The sequence below is a fragment of the Gorilla gorilla genome, chromosome 4 (genome assembly GCF_029281585.2).
Source record: "Gorilla gorilla gorilla isolate KB3781 chromosome 4, NHGRI_mGorGor1-v2.1_pri, whole genome shotgun sequence".
NCBI lineage: Eukaryota > Metazoa > Chordata > Mammalia > Primates > Hominidae > Gorilla > Gorilla gorilla.
In genome coordinates, this window is record NC_073228.2 from 179,961,149 (window position 1) to 179,977,975 (window position 16,827).

Below are 16,827 nucleotides of genomic sequence, written 5' to 3' on the forward strand. Positions count from 1 at the left end.
GCAAAATAGAAGAAACTTTAATAAAGGAGGGAATGAATAGTGACTCCATAGACAGGGTAGGGCATTTCCAAAAGTAAGAAAAGCATCCATCCTAGGTACAATGCGTATTTAAAACTAGAAGTGCTTTTGTTCTCAAAGTATCAAGACGTTCCTGAGTCTGTTAAGTCCTGAGTCTGTTTAGGAAACATTATTAATCTGTTCCCTCAATTGTAAACATCTTGAGGCTAAGAATGCTTAACCTCCTGGGCATGCAGCCCAACAGGACCCAGCTTCATTTTTCTTAGCCCTTGTTCAAAATGGAGTCGCTCTGGTTTGAATGCTTCTTACATATTTCCCCTCCCTTTTACAAGAGGACCCTTAATCCTAAGGGTTGCAGAAGGATGAAGGTCCGTCGTTTGTAACTTCTTCATGCTGAACGGGGCGATGATATTTCCACATAACTATTAGGGTCTCTTGTATTCAGGGCAGAGAGGAGCTCAGTCAGAAGGCGTTGGTACATTAAGCATCATTTGTAGCTCTGAGTTCCAGCAAAAGGTGAAACCTGGAAGATTAATAAGTGTCCAATTTAAGAAAGTATCGAGTAAGCTTATCTTGTGTTCCTATACAAAGAGTACAACCATCATATACTCAACAACATCAAAGCAAAATAAGTAAAATTATCCCAGGTAAACTAGCAGGAAGGCTTTCCAAAGACTGGGCAGTTGTCGGGACCAAGCCGATATGGAGTTGACTGATAGTGCATCAATGGCAGAGATATGAGTGTCTAAAGCTTTCTTAGCCTGGGTAATATTATGTGAGTAGTCTCAAACATGCTGCAACATTTGGTTTTGATCAAAGCACAAGTTCCCTCTTGAGCTGCAGTTAAAATGGCTTTGCCATGTGGTTTGGTAAGGCCACCTGCCTAATCTGAGAGGTGTCCTCAGGAGGGTAAGGGTATGGTGTGTATTACTCAAAACTGCAGCCGTGTGCTCGGCCAAGGCCTCAACTTGCAGGTCAACATTGATCGTGGCTGCCTGTGAAGAAGGTATAGCCATCTGGTGGAAGCAGATGGCTTCTATAATGAGTCTTTACAGTTTCCCAGTTAGATGGAAGACAGTCCAATTTGGTGAGGATACATCCCAGAGGATAAAGATGATCCCACATACACCTTCCAATCCACTTATAAGGTGAGTATGACCAGCTGAGTTCCACAAGCCCATAACCACCTCAAAAAAGAAGAGGCACCAGTTTTTTGTGAGTTACGTTGCCATCTCACCCACATTTTGTCTGTTAAAAGAAGGGTCTTATTCAAATTTGGGGAAAATCAGCAGCTACTAAATTATTTAAGCTGTGGTCTATGCCTCTCTGCCTTGTATTAAAAGAGAAAGTTGAGACCTTTAGAGATGAACCTGTATAATATGGGGAGTCTCAAAAACCTAATTTTACAGTAAATACTAAATCCCATTCCTTAGGGTCCTGCTCCTTTTGAGGTGCTCCATTTGGTATGGGCACAGTGTGACACCAAGGCCGGAGCATCAAAACCACTTCTGCGGGGTCTGCTAAAACCACGGGGTGACAGACTGAGAAATTTAGCTGAATGAGATGCTGGATGGACTGCATGTTCTCTCCACAGCTCTCTGTAAGTATCTCTCTTGGCTGGCTCTTGAAAATACCAGGTGGCTGTGAGTTTGAGGTGATAATACTCCCTCTTCAGCAGCTCCTGTGCTGTGGTCACATGTCAGGTACTTTGCAGCTGGCGAAGGCAGGATCAGGATTGGAATATATGTTAAACAAAGGCTGAATCTAGACACATGCACATCTAAAGGCTTTTCCAGTTCTGTACAACTGAGCCTCAACACTGTCTGTTACAACAAAATTGTCCTCCAAACATTAATTTGGGATCTTCTCCAATACATGTACAAACAGTGGATTGACTATTTGTCCATCTTTGACACTTACTGTGTTCCACCAAGAGGGACACCTTCCAAAGCAAGAAATTGTTGGACAAACTTCAATAGGATGTCTGAGCATGATCCACGTGGCAGAGGTTTACTTCCTGAAGAATGGACTTCACCTTTTAACACCACTTCATACTGAGGTCCAGATGGCTGCACAAAGATTTTTTAGATCCTAACAGAGACAGAAATCTGAGTTGAAGATTCTGAATTCAATTCTTTTGTCAACTATTTTCTATATCGCCTGTGTCCAAAAGACCTACCTAGGTGCTGAGGATACAATGTTATTCCCACCCTTAGCGCTTGTACTCCAGAGAAGAATATAGGCAATGGTCCAGAGAGAGACGATCGCAAAGCCATCTGCACAGGGGGTGTGAGCGGCCATGGTGCTACAAGCATGCTATTCATGGGAAATCTGGGAAGAGTGGAGGAAAGCTTCCCAGAAGGAGCCAGCCCAGGGAAGCTGAGGACAAGCATTCCAGGCACAGGCATTCACACTGATGCAGGCAGGACTCTTCTATTCTTCCCTAAGATCCTAATAGCACACTAAGCAAACGAAAGAGTTCTGTAACCCAGGTAGGGGGATAAGCCATGTGTGTCTCAGAGGAGAGTGCCCTTTAAGCAAGGGTCACACAAGCAAAGCTTGGTACTCTTGACAGGGGAACTCTGGCTCTAAGTTGATATTCACTTAGGATTTGAAAGCCCAGAATTCATGGGCCTATAGAAGAAATGAAGAAATATAGCTCAACAGCTGACAAAATCAACAAATAGTTTCTGGGAGAAAAAGAAAAGTGAATGAGAAAAATCAAAATTTTTGTTCATTATTTACTTTTGTCAGAATATACTTAAAAATAATGATTCCTTAATATCTATTCAGCTGGTTTCAAAGGAGATTCTCAGTAATAAAAAGAAAATCTGAAGCTAAATGAAAGAGTTTACACAGATTCATAGCATCTATAAGCAAAAGTAAGATGTGGACTTTGTCATTCAGATGGTGGATTTTGAAGCACCTCCAAGAGAGTGGCTGTTTTGAGAGATGAGTAAAACCTTGTCATTATAAACATATTTATGTTACCTTTCCTCCCAAACTTTGGGATACCTTGGAGAAAAAGAAACTATAACCTCATGTTCTTCTCCAGGTTTAACGAATAGATTCTCTAGATCCCCTAAAAAGGGACTTTCTCATTCTGGGACCTAAACAGTGACAGAATAATAATTAAATGCGGACTTACAAAAAGGCAGTTTTCACTCAGTGACTCCTGCCTTACATTCCTTTCTCATTTACCAAGAGAGGTTATTTTTCCCTTTCTCCCAGTCCATCAGAGTCTCAACTCATCCCGCTCTCTTGGAAAGCGCCTCTTTTTCTTCCATAACAAACCTGATGTCCCACAAACTGCACCCCCGATTTCCTGTCACTAACATACTCTCACTCACCTTCGGGTCTCAGAAAAGAGGTCAAAGTGTGTGGGTGACTCTTCCCCAATTCCAGCGACAAGCTGACATGCACATTTTTCAGAAATCAATCTAGAACTTGCTTTTCACATTCAAGACATTGGAGTCTACACTGAGAGCACCATAGCATACACCTCACCCTAGAGAAATAGCCAGTGTTTAAAACTCTCAGTGATTCCATCACCTGGTCCTCAGGACACCCTGAAGGGGCAGGCAGCACCGGGACCCTCAGAAGGCAGGGAACCCTCACAGTCTCAGGAAAGACTACTTTATGGTTCTTTGACAATAATTCATAGGTTGATATCTAAATAAACTACAACTTTCCCAGCGTTTCTCAGAGGTAAGGTCTGTTTTGTGGATGGAGCCACGACGGCCACCAAATGCATCATCTAGAAGATGGAGTGAGACAAACCTTTCAACAATCTGTCACCATGAAAGCGACATCAGTCTGAATGCAAGACAATGAAGGCAGAGGGGAGGACTGAGGGTACCTGTAAGTCCCTGGGAGCAGGAGTTGTAGCTCTTTCTGCTCTTTCTTGGAGATCAATACTTCTAAGAACTGGTGTGGGGTTTGGGCTGTCAACTTCTACGTCAACTGTCACCACGAAGTCTTCTCCCGAGTCCTGAATCTCTAAAATTCAAAAGGGTTGTTCTTTTAGTTCAGAGACCAGACACTTATTGAATTGTACACGCCATCAGCAGTCCAACACAATGTCCTTAGGGGCCACGGAAAAATGTAGGCAAGAAGATTTTTTAAAGAATTAAAATAGGACTGGAAATGAGTGGAGAAGCAGAAAAAGCAAGAGCACATCCAACTGGTAAATGAGATGAGATCAATTTAGAGAAAATATCCCAATAGGTCCTCAGTGGTACTTGCTGTGGTCATGCACATTCACCTAGGTTTGACCCAAAACAGCAGGCATCTGCCTCATTGTCAGAACAACAGAAGATACTTGACAGATGACTGGAAGTATTCACATGTACTGACAGAGGAAATCAGTCTCAAATTTGTAGTCTATTTAGATACACAGAAAAGCAATTCCCAGAAAACATAAACATCATACCTGAAGGGCCGAGTTCCTTCTTGGGACTCTGGAAAAGAAGTGATATTATCAGAAATTCTGGACCTTATGAAATAAAAATTTAAAAATTAATATATACTAGTATTAAGAGGAAATCTGAATGAAAGAAAAGGAGTTTGAAAAACTTACTTTTTTTTTGTTTGTTTGTTTTGATGGAAAGCCCATCCTCTCCTACCTGTCCCTCATAACAGGCAGGTGTCACCTGGTTGATCACAGAGCAGCCTGCCAGCCAAGGGACCACATCAGTGCAGGGAGCAGCTCTCACAGGAGCTCAGTCGGGTTCCTCGGAAAACGTCCGATCTTGCCAGGCCACGGTGCTCTGTTCCGAAAGAGAAGACTCAGTGTCAGTAAAGCCAATAGCAATAAGAACATGAACTGTGTTAACAAAGTCTTTAACAAAAATAGTTCAGTTCATAGAATGTATTCTGTGAACAGCATTTTTTCCTGTACATTCATACTCACAACATTGAGAATCAACTTGATTGGTAAGTGGTGTGTGTCTGGTTCAGTGCTTTTATTGGCAGAGACTTCCAGCCTCCACAAACTCCAGTCACCAAAATCAAGAATGGCTTTCTGTTCTGTTTCTACCTAATTACAAAAAAGGAACTGATTTATGAAAAGCAATATATTAATAAATAGCACTCCTTATGTTCATATCAATGCCATTTCTAGCCATAAATTAAAAGTCAGGATTAAGGAGAACTTTCCAATTGCTTATTTTCTACAAAGATAAATGTTAAATTCTTTTTTTGAGGTCATCTATATACCCAAATGGACCAGAGAATTAAGCTGCTGCCTCCTGGAAAAGGCTATTTAATCTTGAGATGAAGTGACAATTGTATAAATTACATAGACCTCCCCTCTATTATTAGAAAGTTTTAACAATGAGTCCTACTCTTAGAATAACGACTTCTCCATTCTTTTCAAAAATACCACTAGTATCTTCACATTTTCCGATTTTATTTAAAAATGTTTAAAATATATCAAAATAGATGTATTTAAAGCTTCCAAAAAGTGCCTATGATCATGAAGAACTGACTTCCTTAATCAGGGGTGACCAACATAACTGAGACCCTGAGACCTCCACATATGGAAATATTTGAAGACATGGGAACGCCACTGGACACCACAATCTGGGCAAGTCCCTGACATGAAATGGCACAGTACCTGCCTGCAGCCTAGGCACATTCTCCTTCATACTTCAAATCATTCCTAGATTATTCACAATGCTTAATAGAGTGCAAATGCTACGTAAATAGTTGTTATACATTATCGTGTAGGGAACAGTAACAAGGAAGAAATGCTTGTACATGTTCAGTACAAATGCAACCATCTTTTTTATGAGGGGATGTGGATATTTTTGATTCAAGCTTGGTAGAATGTGAGGATGCAGGACCCACAGATACACAGGGCTGAATATATTTAACACACACACATTTTGCTTTGCCTTATACAACCATAAAATAAAGGGAAATCAAAGGCCGCCTGGCAAGAGGGAGCTGACTTCCATGGTGGCTCAGAAAAGTCTGGGGTCCAGATTGACCCTCAAGGTGGTAAAGCTTTAATACCTTCCAGAGAACAATCGATGTGACTTCAAGCTTGTTGTGGTGTGACTTCTTGTTGTGGACAGGGAGAGGCTAAAATGAAATTTGAATTCTATACATAAAGCCCATAAAGTCAAAGAAGCATTCTTTCTAGAAATAAAAAGAAAACTGAAAAAAAGTCTGATCGCATGTCTGTGGGGATAACAAGGAACCTGTCCAGAGGTGGGTGGCATCGAAGGTTGTTAACAGGAACATGAAGGCCTGGGCCAAGGCCCCACCAGGCATGGGAGCCCCAGGCTAAAAATCACGAAGGCTTTCAGTGCCTCCAGCATTTCTGCAAAGTATCCTCTAGGGACATTTCCAAAAAGCAGGACACATGGGATTCCTAAAGCAGAAAAGCAGCCTAAATCAATGTGAACTTGCATGAAACATTTTTAAATACCAAAAAAATGGAATCCACTCAAAGAAAGTCAGGAAGATTCAACAAAAGTAACTGGTGGAAACATTAGTGCCTCAAGAAACAGAAATCTGAAATCAACTACACAACGATTCGTTTCAAATACAGATCATAAAGTCTACAACAGAAGAAAAAGCAGAAGATTCATGAAGCGATGCTGAGCATGAACAAGTACAAATAGCTCCATCAATCTGTAAAATCGTTTTAATAGACTTTTTTATTATTTTATTTTATTATTATTATACTTTAAGTTTTAGGGTACATGTGCACAACATGCAGGTTTGTTACATATGTATACATGTGCCATGTTGGTGTGCTGCACCCGTTAACTCGTCATTTAGCATTAGGTATATCTCCTGCCCGCTTAAATTGCTGCTACTGAATAGTGTACTGGAAATCACAGACAGCAATTAGAAGGAAAAGAAATAAAAGCCATGCAAATTGGAAAGAGTTGTAAAAGTATCTCTCTCTGCAGATTACATCATCCTATATGAATAAAATCCCAAAGAATCCACAAGAGAGCTACTGGAGCTAGTAAATAAATTCAACATTGAAGGGCACAAGATCGATACACAGAAATCAGGCGTTTCTAAACACCAATAATAAACAATCTAAAATATAAATTAAGAAAGCGATTCCATTTATAATAGCATCTAAAAAAATTAAGTACTTCGGAATAAGTTTAGTCAAGGAAGCAAAAGACATGCTGAAAACTACAAAACACTGTTAAAAGAAAGAAAACCTAAACAAATGGAAAGGCATCCATCCTGTGTGTTGATGAAGGCTTAATCCTTTACAACATTGAATTTCACAACTTCGTGGATATGACAACAAAAGCACAGGGAGCAAAAGAAAACATAGATAATAACACTACATCGTAATTAAAAATTTTCGCACATGAAAGACTAATATCAAGAAAGTGAAAGACAACCTACAGAATGAAATATTTATAAATCATATATCTGTTAAGGAATTAATATCCAGATGACATAAAGAACTCTACAATTCAACAACAAAAAGCCAAACAACTCAATTAAAAACTGAGCAAAGGACTTAAATGAACAGCTCCCCAAGGAAGTCATACAAATGGCCAATAATTACATGAAAAGATGTTCAACATCACTAGTCATCAGGGAAATGCAAATCCAAATCACAGTGATGTACCACCACTTCACACCTATTGGGATAACTATAATAAAAAGAAGGGGGTAAAAGTGTCATTTAGGATGTGGAGAAGTTGGATCCCTGCCGTTTTGCTGGTGGATGGAAACTGGTGCAGCTGCTGTAGAAAACAGCGTGGCAGTTCCTCAAAACATTAAGCATAGAGCTACCACAGGACCCAGCAATTTCACCTCTGCATAGATATTTAAATAAACTGAAAGCAGGGACTTGCACAGGTATTTGTACACCAATATTCACAGCAGCATTATACTCAAAAGCCAGAAGACTCAAAACATCCAACTGCCCATTGACAGATGAAGAGAGAAAAAAAGTCATATATACAATGGAATATTATTCAACCATAAAAAATGACATTTTGACATATGCTACAACATGAGTAGACCTAGAAGACATCATGCTGAATGAAATAAGCCAGAATCAGAAAGCCAAATGTTGTATGATTTCCCTCACATGAGGTTAACCAGAGTAGGCAAATTCATCAAGACAGAAAGTGAGAAAGAAATTTGCTTAATATGGTAGCTTGTATTTCTAAGTTCTATAGAGGTCACACAATAAGGAAGGCAGGCTACTTATTAAATCAAGGATACAATATGGTTCCCTCAGGTAACACAAACTGCATGGCCTCAAATTAGGGGAATAATCATCATTTTATAAAGTAATGTATTTTAAGGCTGACCTACAGGTAGAGATTTTTATGCCACCCAAGCAATCAAGCTTTGATGTGGATGTTCATTCCACATTCTGCCCTGATCCTCAGCTGCCAGAGGTGAGGCTGCACTGGCCTCCACACTACCTGCCTCCCTTCATGGCTTCAGGATCAGAGAGCTGGGAGGCTCCTACATACGCGGACATCTTATGGATTTAACACTTTTTTGTTGTTTGTTTGTTTGGCTTTTTCTTTTTTTTTCTAAAGACAGGGTCTTGGCTCTGGAGTGCTGTGGTTAGATCATAGCTTTCTGTAGCCTCCAACTCCTGGGCTCAAGTGATCCTCCTGCCTCAGCCTCCCAAGTAGCTAGGAATACAGGCATGCAGCACCACATCCAGCTAGTTTTTAAATTTTTTGTAGAGACAGGGTCCTGCTATGTTGCCCAGGCTGGTCTCAAACTCCTGGCATCAAGCAACCCTCATGCCTCCACCTCCCAAGGTGCTGAGATTACAGGAGTGAGCCATCATGCCTGGTCCAGGTTAAATACTTTCTTCGGAGATGGACTAGAAATGGATCATCAGAAATTATGTTTGTACTCACACATGAAGAATTCCAACAGCCAAAAATTTTTAGAACTCAATCAGAACTTGAGAACTTCTTTCAGTAGGCGCTACATGATCCAATGACGCGGATTCTGCTTTAATCAAGTTATTTTACAGTTATCCAAGTATTTCTTTTATTTTCCTACTAAGTTTTCAGAAGGGAGATTATCTACATATGACCTACACCACCAAGCAGCACACCTATCACTCAGAAGGCTCCTGATCATTCTCTCATTTGAAACAACCTGACCAAGATTCCCCAACAATTTGTGAGACTCAACCGTATTCAAACTAAATATATTGTTTTCAGTAGTCATTTATCAAATAGTTGCCGTACTATAGCAGAACAAGATCTTAGCCCAAAATTAAGTCACCACAGATTGACCTATTTATAAAGCTCATCAACGATCACATTTTGACAAAAATCAAAACTAATAGATGCTATCTCTCTTCTGTTTTTCCTTTTGTGAGATAGGGTCTCACTCTGTCACTGTAGCCTCCACCTCCTGCGCCCAAGTGATCGTCCCGCCTAAGCCTCCCAAGTAGCTGGGACTATAGGCATGCTGTGTGTGTGTGTGTGTGTGTGTGCGTGTGTGTGTGTGCGTGCGTGCGTGTGTGTGTGTAGAGACAGGGTCTCCCAGGCTGTCTTGAACTCCTGGGCTCAAGCAATCCCCCTGCCTTATCCTACCAAACTGCTAGAATTACAGGTATGAGCCACCATGCCTGGCCTGTTATCTCTTTCTTATTCCTAATTTGCTACCTCCAACTGGCTGAGGGCTGGAAATTCACTAACTAAATAGATTAAAATTACAAAGCTCTGCACTGTTGCCCACACATACACATCAATGGTATCGCACATCACGGTTACACACATGTCCCAGTGTCTACAGCACAGCGCTGGGAGGAAAACCCACGGACTCTGGAACACTCATCCTAGCTGCCTGAGAAAATGCCTTTGTATTTTATTTCTGGTTAATTACAAATTCTTGAAGCTGCTGAATAGGCAACTTCTAGGTAAGTGATGCATTTCTACCCATAATAAAGTACTATACTGTGGAATACAGTTACTGTAATAGGAGTTCAGATCAGTTCGTGTAGTCTAGAATGATTAAAAAGTAACTCAAGACATGACCGAAGACTGGCAAGATGGTTATAATTTGGATTAGGGACAGAAGAGAGAAAAATGTAGAAAGTAAAAGAGACAGATACTGTGGGACCAGATGAAACAATACCTTAAGAACTGTTAATATGAAACACAGGGACATAGAGAATATTATATACAAAAAAAGCCACTGTAACAAGATTAATCTGCTGCTTTCAAGCATGACAGAGTAGTGAGACACTGTGGATGGGGCAATGAATTAGATGTGGTAATTAGCACCTTGAACTTGAATTGGTGTAAATGAAATAAACAAGAAAGAAAAATCTTTAAGGCAAGGCTTGAGGCTGCACTGACAGGATTTAGGCCTTCTGAACCTCATCTCCCTTAAGATGACAATCCTGTCTCTTGCTGCTTTAGTCCACTCATAGAATTCTGTGAGGATGGAATGACTGTCTCCATAGCACACACACTCCCTCCAAATAGTAAACGCCATTCTACAGTCATGAGTCGTACATTACTAACAAAGGGCATAATGAATAGGTAAGGGTCAGAAATGATGACCAAGTCTCAAGCACAGAAAAAACGGGGTGGTATTAACCAACAGAAAAAACAGAAACAATGAAAAACAAATATGCTTGAGCGAGGTAAAAGGTCTGTTTGCTTTTTATTTAATGTCTTGACATTGGGCCAAAGAACTTTCCACATGAATGATCTAAACACAAGACATTAAATATTTAAATGTAAGAAAATTATGTGAAAGAAACTTACATACAGAAACATTATTGTAGTAATTTTTTATACTTTTTCTATAGTTTTCAGACGTCAACAGGAATTGTTTCTTTGAAAAAAACTGGTATCATACAAACACAAAAGACTCCTTATGCCCTTCATAGGACATCTTAAAGCATAACTTACCCTGCTAAGATCTGGAAATACCATTCACATTCTTCTGCCATTTCTTTCTCAATTATCCAAGTACTAGAGGGAAATGGCATGATCTGTGTGCCTTCTACTACCTCCAGTAACTACAGAATTAACTGAAAAATACAGTTAATGGAGCAACGTCCAATCTGAACAATCTAATATAATAACTGCATCCTTCTCATCAAATCATTCTTTTATGTAAACCTAATACTTGGCATTCATATGACAAACTCCACAATTTGCATAGAGAGAAAATACACAACAGTAAGAGGCAATAATAAACATGATAAACTACTACCGTATGAGAGAATTCACATCTAATTCTCGATGTCTGGGTAGAATACAATCATTCATAACATTCAGCCCAAGAAATACAGACTATGGTATTTCTAATAACACCAATTACCCAGGTATTCTTAAAAGTTCTTTTGAAAAGTTTTAGACTTGAGGGAGTGGAAAAGGGTTAATACATGCTAAATCATACCAAAGAAATACTTTTTTAAAGGTGAAGTCAAACTTAGAATTTAAGAACAAAAGAACTGTTTCGTACTTACTAGTCCCAGGGAGACAAATAAACTGGCCCACTTACCAGTGAGAACTGCTTCCTCAGGCTCTTCGTGAGTTGTTTCAGAGGAGTGTGAGCCCCGGGAAATCCAAGAGCTGTTAGTTTCTGATTGAAACTCAGAGTTTAAACTGCGGTTTTTATTTGCCTGTTGAAAGAACATCCTGGCTGTATTAATCTTTTAAATTAAAATTAAACATTTTGAAGGGGGAAATGTAGGGAACAGGCAATGTCTGCTTCACTGAATAACGCAGGCAGTCAATGTAGAAGGAATTCAAGAAATTGCCACCGTCACCGTGAGTGTAATCAACGTTTCCCAGAGGCTTCAGCAGTGGCACTGAAACCAGCTCTGAAGGGTTGTCAGGGAACAGGATGTTCACAGGGCTTTCATGTCTCATCCCACAGTTGACTGACTAATAACAAAGGGGAAAGGCTACCTTCACAAAGAGATTGTCTAGCTGACTCCACCTTAGCCAAAATTACCAAATACAGCATCACAAATCGTGGGACAGACAGACTCAAATGTCTCCTGGTGTGAGGCGCTAAGAAGTACACCACGCTGCCCATGTTTAATCTGAATCCACTCATTAGGAAACTGTTTAATCTGTATTCTTGCAAAAATGCTTAATCTAATCTAGTCCAGGCAGGGGAGCAATCAGATGTAACTAGATTGCAAATCACTCTGAAAAAGAGCCTAGATTTTACAAAATGTTTCACATGTCATGAAAGAATGACTCCAAATTAAAAGAGAATACAGAAATATGACAACCAAAGGCGAGGTTAATCTCTGATTAAACTGTGGATTGAAAACAATACAAATAAAGGACATTTGGGAGATAATCACATAAATTTCAATGTGGATGGTACATTAATTTAAATTATTGTATCAAAGTTAGGTAATAGAATTGTGATTATGGAGAAAGATGTCCTATTCACAAGAGATAGATGCTGAAGTATTGGGGTAAAATGTCATGTTCTCTGCAATTTACTTTCAAATGACTCAGGAAAGAAAGTATGAAGACAGAAAAAAATGCAAAGGTGGCAAACACTAGCAACTGGTGAATCTGGATGAAGAATATGTAAATCTCCATTGTGTTAGCCTTTGAATTTTCTGTAGGTTGAGGGAGAGGTAGGAAGAAGGAAGAAAAGGCAGGCATTCCTCATTAATTCATACCTGGAAAAAATGGAGTCCAAAGAAAACCAGAGGCTTAAATTTCATGTGAACATCCAATGAGAACGATAGTGATTTTCTAATGTCAAATTTCGGAAAAGCCATAAAGACTGGAACATTCCTGACTAGGAGCACTTGCAGGTAATGTCCAGTCTTTTTCCAGAGGCTCCAGTCCTTCTAGATCTTCATATGTTTAATACCATCACTCATGGAATTGCCAGTTATTCAAAATAAGCCTTTAAATGATCATCATCAAACATTTCATCATCAATATCATCATCTATTGATAAAACTTAGGAAAAAATAGGACACACTTTAAAGTGTTGACTATACAATAATTTGTAATAAAAAGGCTGGTAAGACATAAGTGAGTCAATGAACTATATGATTTTGTTTTTATATTTGACATGAGAAAACTCAATTATAACTCATTATGAAAATAATATTTAACCTCTTTGAGAGGACATGAAAGAAAGATCCTGGCATGTTATCAAAAGTTAGGCTGTGGCTGGGCACAGTGGCTCACGCCTGTAATCCCAACACTTTGGGAAGCCAAGGTGGATGCAGCACCTGAGGTCAGGAGTTCAATACCAGCCTGGCCAACATGGTGAAACCCTGTCTCTACTAAAAATATAAAAACTAGCTGGGTGTGGTGGCATATGCCTGTAATCCCAGCTACTCAGGAGGCTGAAGCAGGAGAATCGCTTGAACCCAGGAGGCAGAGGTGGCAGTGAGCCAAGATCGCACCATTGCACTCCAGCCTCAATGACAAAGTGAGATTCTGTCTCAAAAAAAAAAAAAAAAAAAAAAAAAAAAAGAATGTGATAAATGTGGCATCATAAATAAATGGGAAGAGAGCAGCAGGCTCTTCAGAAAATGAGAGCCTATCATAGGAGAAGTAAAAGGAAGAAAGGGAAGAACCAAGGAAGAGAGAGGGGGAGGGAGGGAGGGGAAGGGAGGGAGAGAAAGAGGACACTGCAGGGGTTCTCGATGTTGTAACACCCAGCTCTGCAAGGTCAAGATAAAACAAGAACTCTCAGTCAGTCATGGTCTTCCAAGCTGGCACTGCCTTTTTAGAGGTTAATTTTGCAATCAACATTAAGTCTCAACAACACTCATCACCTTGACTTAGCAATTTCACCTCCAAGAATCTGGCATACTAAAACAATCAAAGATCAAATACATTCAGGTCAATAATTCTTCATCCACAATTACACAATCCAACAAAGTCTAAAAAATCTCTTGGCAGCAAAACCTGTCCTCAATGGAGGTGATGCTACTTATAGTTTCTATTTATCCCACTCAACTCATCAGATTGACCTTCAAAGTCATGCATAATTTGGCCCCAGCCTACTTTTCTGGGCTTATTTACCAATGCAGTCTCCTACAGGTGCTGTAAACCTGCCACACAAAACCCCTGGCTGTTCCCCAAACACAGCCCACGTTCCTCACAACAGTGCCGTTGCTGAGGCCACTGCTGCTTCCTGACAGCTCCTCCTTCTCCCACATCCAAGGCCTGGCACAGACCCCATCCTCCTTCCAGAAAGCATCAGAGATACCTGCCTCAGTCAGAGTTAATTATCACCCCCATGATTCCCAGGCACATTCTGGTACTGCTGGATGTAAGTAACTCAACCTCACATTCAGCTCTGTGTCTGCTCTTTGCACCTGGCTGAAGTCTCAGAGAGCAGAGGCTAAATACTTCACAGCTCCCTAAATTTCTAACCACAGTGCTATATACTGAGTGGCACCTCTAGGTGACTACTTTGCACCCTAACGATGATAAACTGAGTGAAATCGTATCAGGTTTAATATACAGAAAAAAATTGTGGAATTCCATCACTTAATAGGAGTGGCCATTTGAGTGCTGGCAGGAAGGAAGAAAAGGGGAGAAAAAAACAAAAAGTTGTGGCATTATAGCTACTGCAACAGAAAAGGAGAATAAAGCGGAGTGGCAAGATGAAGACCAGGGAAATGTGGGTGACTACAGGACCACAAGAATCTTCCAAGCCTGTTGATAACGTTAAGTTTCTCATTTTCTAATCAGCTAGTGTGGCATACGTCACTGTTTGGAGTCTTGTCTTCAAAATGTTTTCCAGCATCAAACACAACAATCTATAAGAAACCACATGGTGAGTAAGAGCAGCACACTCACGGCTCTGAAGAGCACAGCACAAGGCTGCAATAAAGACCCACGTATGTTCTCAACCTGCAGTGTGCTCAGTGCCTGCACATCACAACTCAGGTGATGAAGGGATGGCAGTTTTACATGAATTAATCAGTTTCCTTCTTAGCCCCATGCCATCTCCCTCACCTGACCCACCCACGAAAACACCCTTAAAAGGCTTCTCTCACACTGCTTACACATATTAAGCTTCTCGCCAATTGCCTGCACGTGCTCAGAGAAGCTCGCAATACCGTTAGTGTGTTAATACTCACACAGCTGGACCTCAGCAACACAAGGCTTACTAGAAAGCGAAGACAATAGCAAAGCTGGGCCCAGCAGCCATTCCCTAAGGAACTCTTCGCCCCTTACACTGGAGCAATTGACCTCTCTGCTCCTCAACCAGGAACCGTAGAGCCCTACAGGGCACACAGCCAGTTACTAAGGACTCAGGGCCTGGAATGAAATGTAGTATTTTCCACCAAGAGCTTATATCTGCTATAAACCAGTTTAATTCTGCTATAAACAAGTAGACTTCTAACTAATATTAATATAAATAAGCACTTTTTTTTTCAGAGACAGGGTCTCACTCTGTCACCCAGGCTGGAGTGCGGTGGTGTGATCATGGCTCACTGCAGCCTCGACCACCTGAGTTCAAGCAATCCTCCTGCCTCAGCCTCCCAGGCAACTGGGACTATAGGCATGTGCCACTGTGCCCAGATAGTTTTATATATATACATATACTTTTTTTTTTTTTTTTTAGTAGGGATGTGGTCTTACCATGTTTCCCAGGCTGGTCTCCAACTCCTGGGCTCAAGTGATTCTCCTGCCTCAGCCTCCCAAAGTGCTGGGATTACAAGCGTGAGCCACTGTGCCCAGCCATTAACATTTCTACATGTGAAAAGATGTACAGAATATAAGCTAGTAAAAAACATTAAAAATATTATGTCTTTTTTTTTTTTGAGGTGGAGTCTTGCTCTGTTGCCCAGGCTGGAGGGCAGTGGCACTATCTCGGCTCACTGCAAGCTCCGCCTCCCAGGTTCACGCCATTCTCCTGCCTCAGCCTCCCGAGCAGCTGGGACTACAGGCGCCCCCTGCCACGCCCAGCTAATTTTTTGTATTTTTAGCAGAGATGGTGTTTCACAGTGTTAGCCAGGACGGTCTTGATCTCCTGACCTCGTGATCTGCCCGCCTCGGCCTCCCAAAGTGCTAGGTATTACAGGCGTGAGCCACCACGCCCGGCCAAAATATTGTCTTAATATAACTTACTGTTGTAATGCCTAACCTTGTTTTTACTCTAACTCGTTATTTTTAAATTCTCCCTTTTGTCTCCTTAATTACCCAGCCTTGTTTCCCATATGAATAAGACTCTCCCTTAGCTGGGAAAGCCGGACAAACTCCATTTGGCCTCTTGATTAACAAGACATCAAGGGCTCCTTACCCAAACCCCTTCCTCAAGGCGTTAACCTGTGTAAGCAGATCCTCAGCATTTCAAAGGAGCCCAATTAACCCATAAGGTACTGGAACAAACAGTGTATGAAGTTCCCAGGGTTTTGCTCAAAGAGATAACAGCATAAAGCCTCGAGTCCGTGTCTGGCAGAGCATCCGTATCAAACTCTAACGAAGGATTTAGAGCCCCGCACCTGGTTCCGTTGCTTTTTTTGTAACCATTTGTCTTTTAAATTGTTTCTCTCTCTATAACCATTTGTTTTTTTGATTCTTGCATGTTTTTACTTCTGTAGAATTATTGCATTTGAGTTCCCCTCCCCTTCCTAAACCAAGGTATAAAAGTTAATCAAGCCCCTTCCTCGGGGCCGAGAGAATTTTGAGCGTTAGCCGTCTCTTTGGCCGCTGGCTTAAATAAAGGATTCTTTTTTTTTTTTTTTTTTGAGACGGAGTCTTGCTCTGTCGCCCAGGCTGGAGTGCAGTGGCGCGATCTCAGCTCACTGTAAGCTCCGCCTCCCAGGTTCATGCCATTCTCCTGCCTCAGCCTCCCGAGCAGCTG

General features: G+C 40.9%; 1 long non-coding RNA gene across 1 annotated transcript; it reads right to left on the bottom strand.

The window, feature by feature from the left end:
* On the bottom strand, positions 1-16,254 carry LOC115932824 (uncharacterized). The gene is made up of 8 exons (XR_010134010.1): positions 15,603-16,254; positions 11,515-11,635; positions 4,931-5,056; positions 4,598-4,787; positions 4,451-4,478; positions 3,878-4,017; positions 1,939-2,109; positions 1-541 (listed from the first exon to the last, which is right to left on the bottom strand). It is a non-coding gene; the product is annotated as an uncharacterized lncRNA (long non-coding RNA).
* Positions 16,255-16,827: the final 573 nt, after the last annotated feature.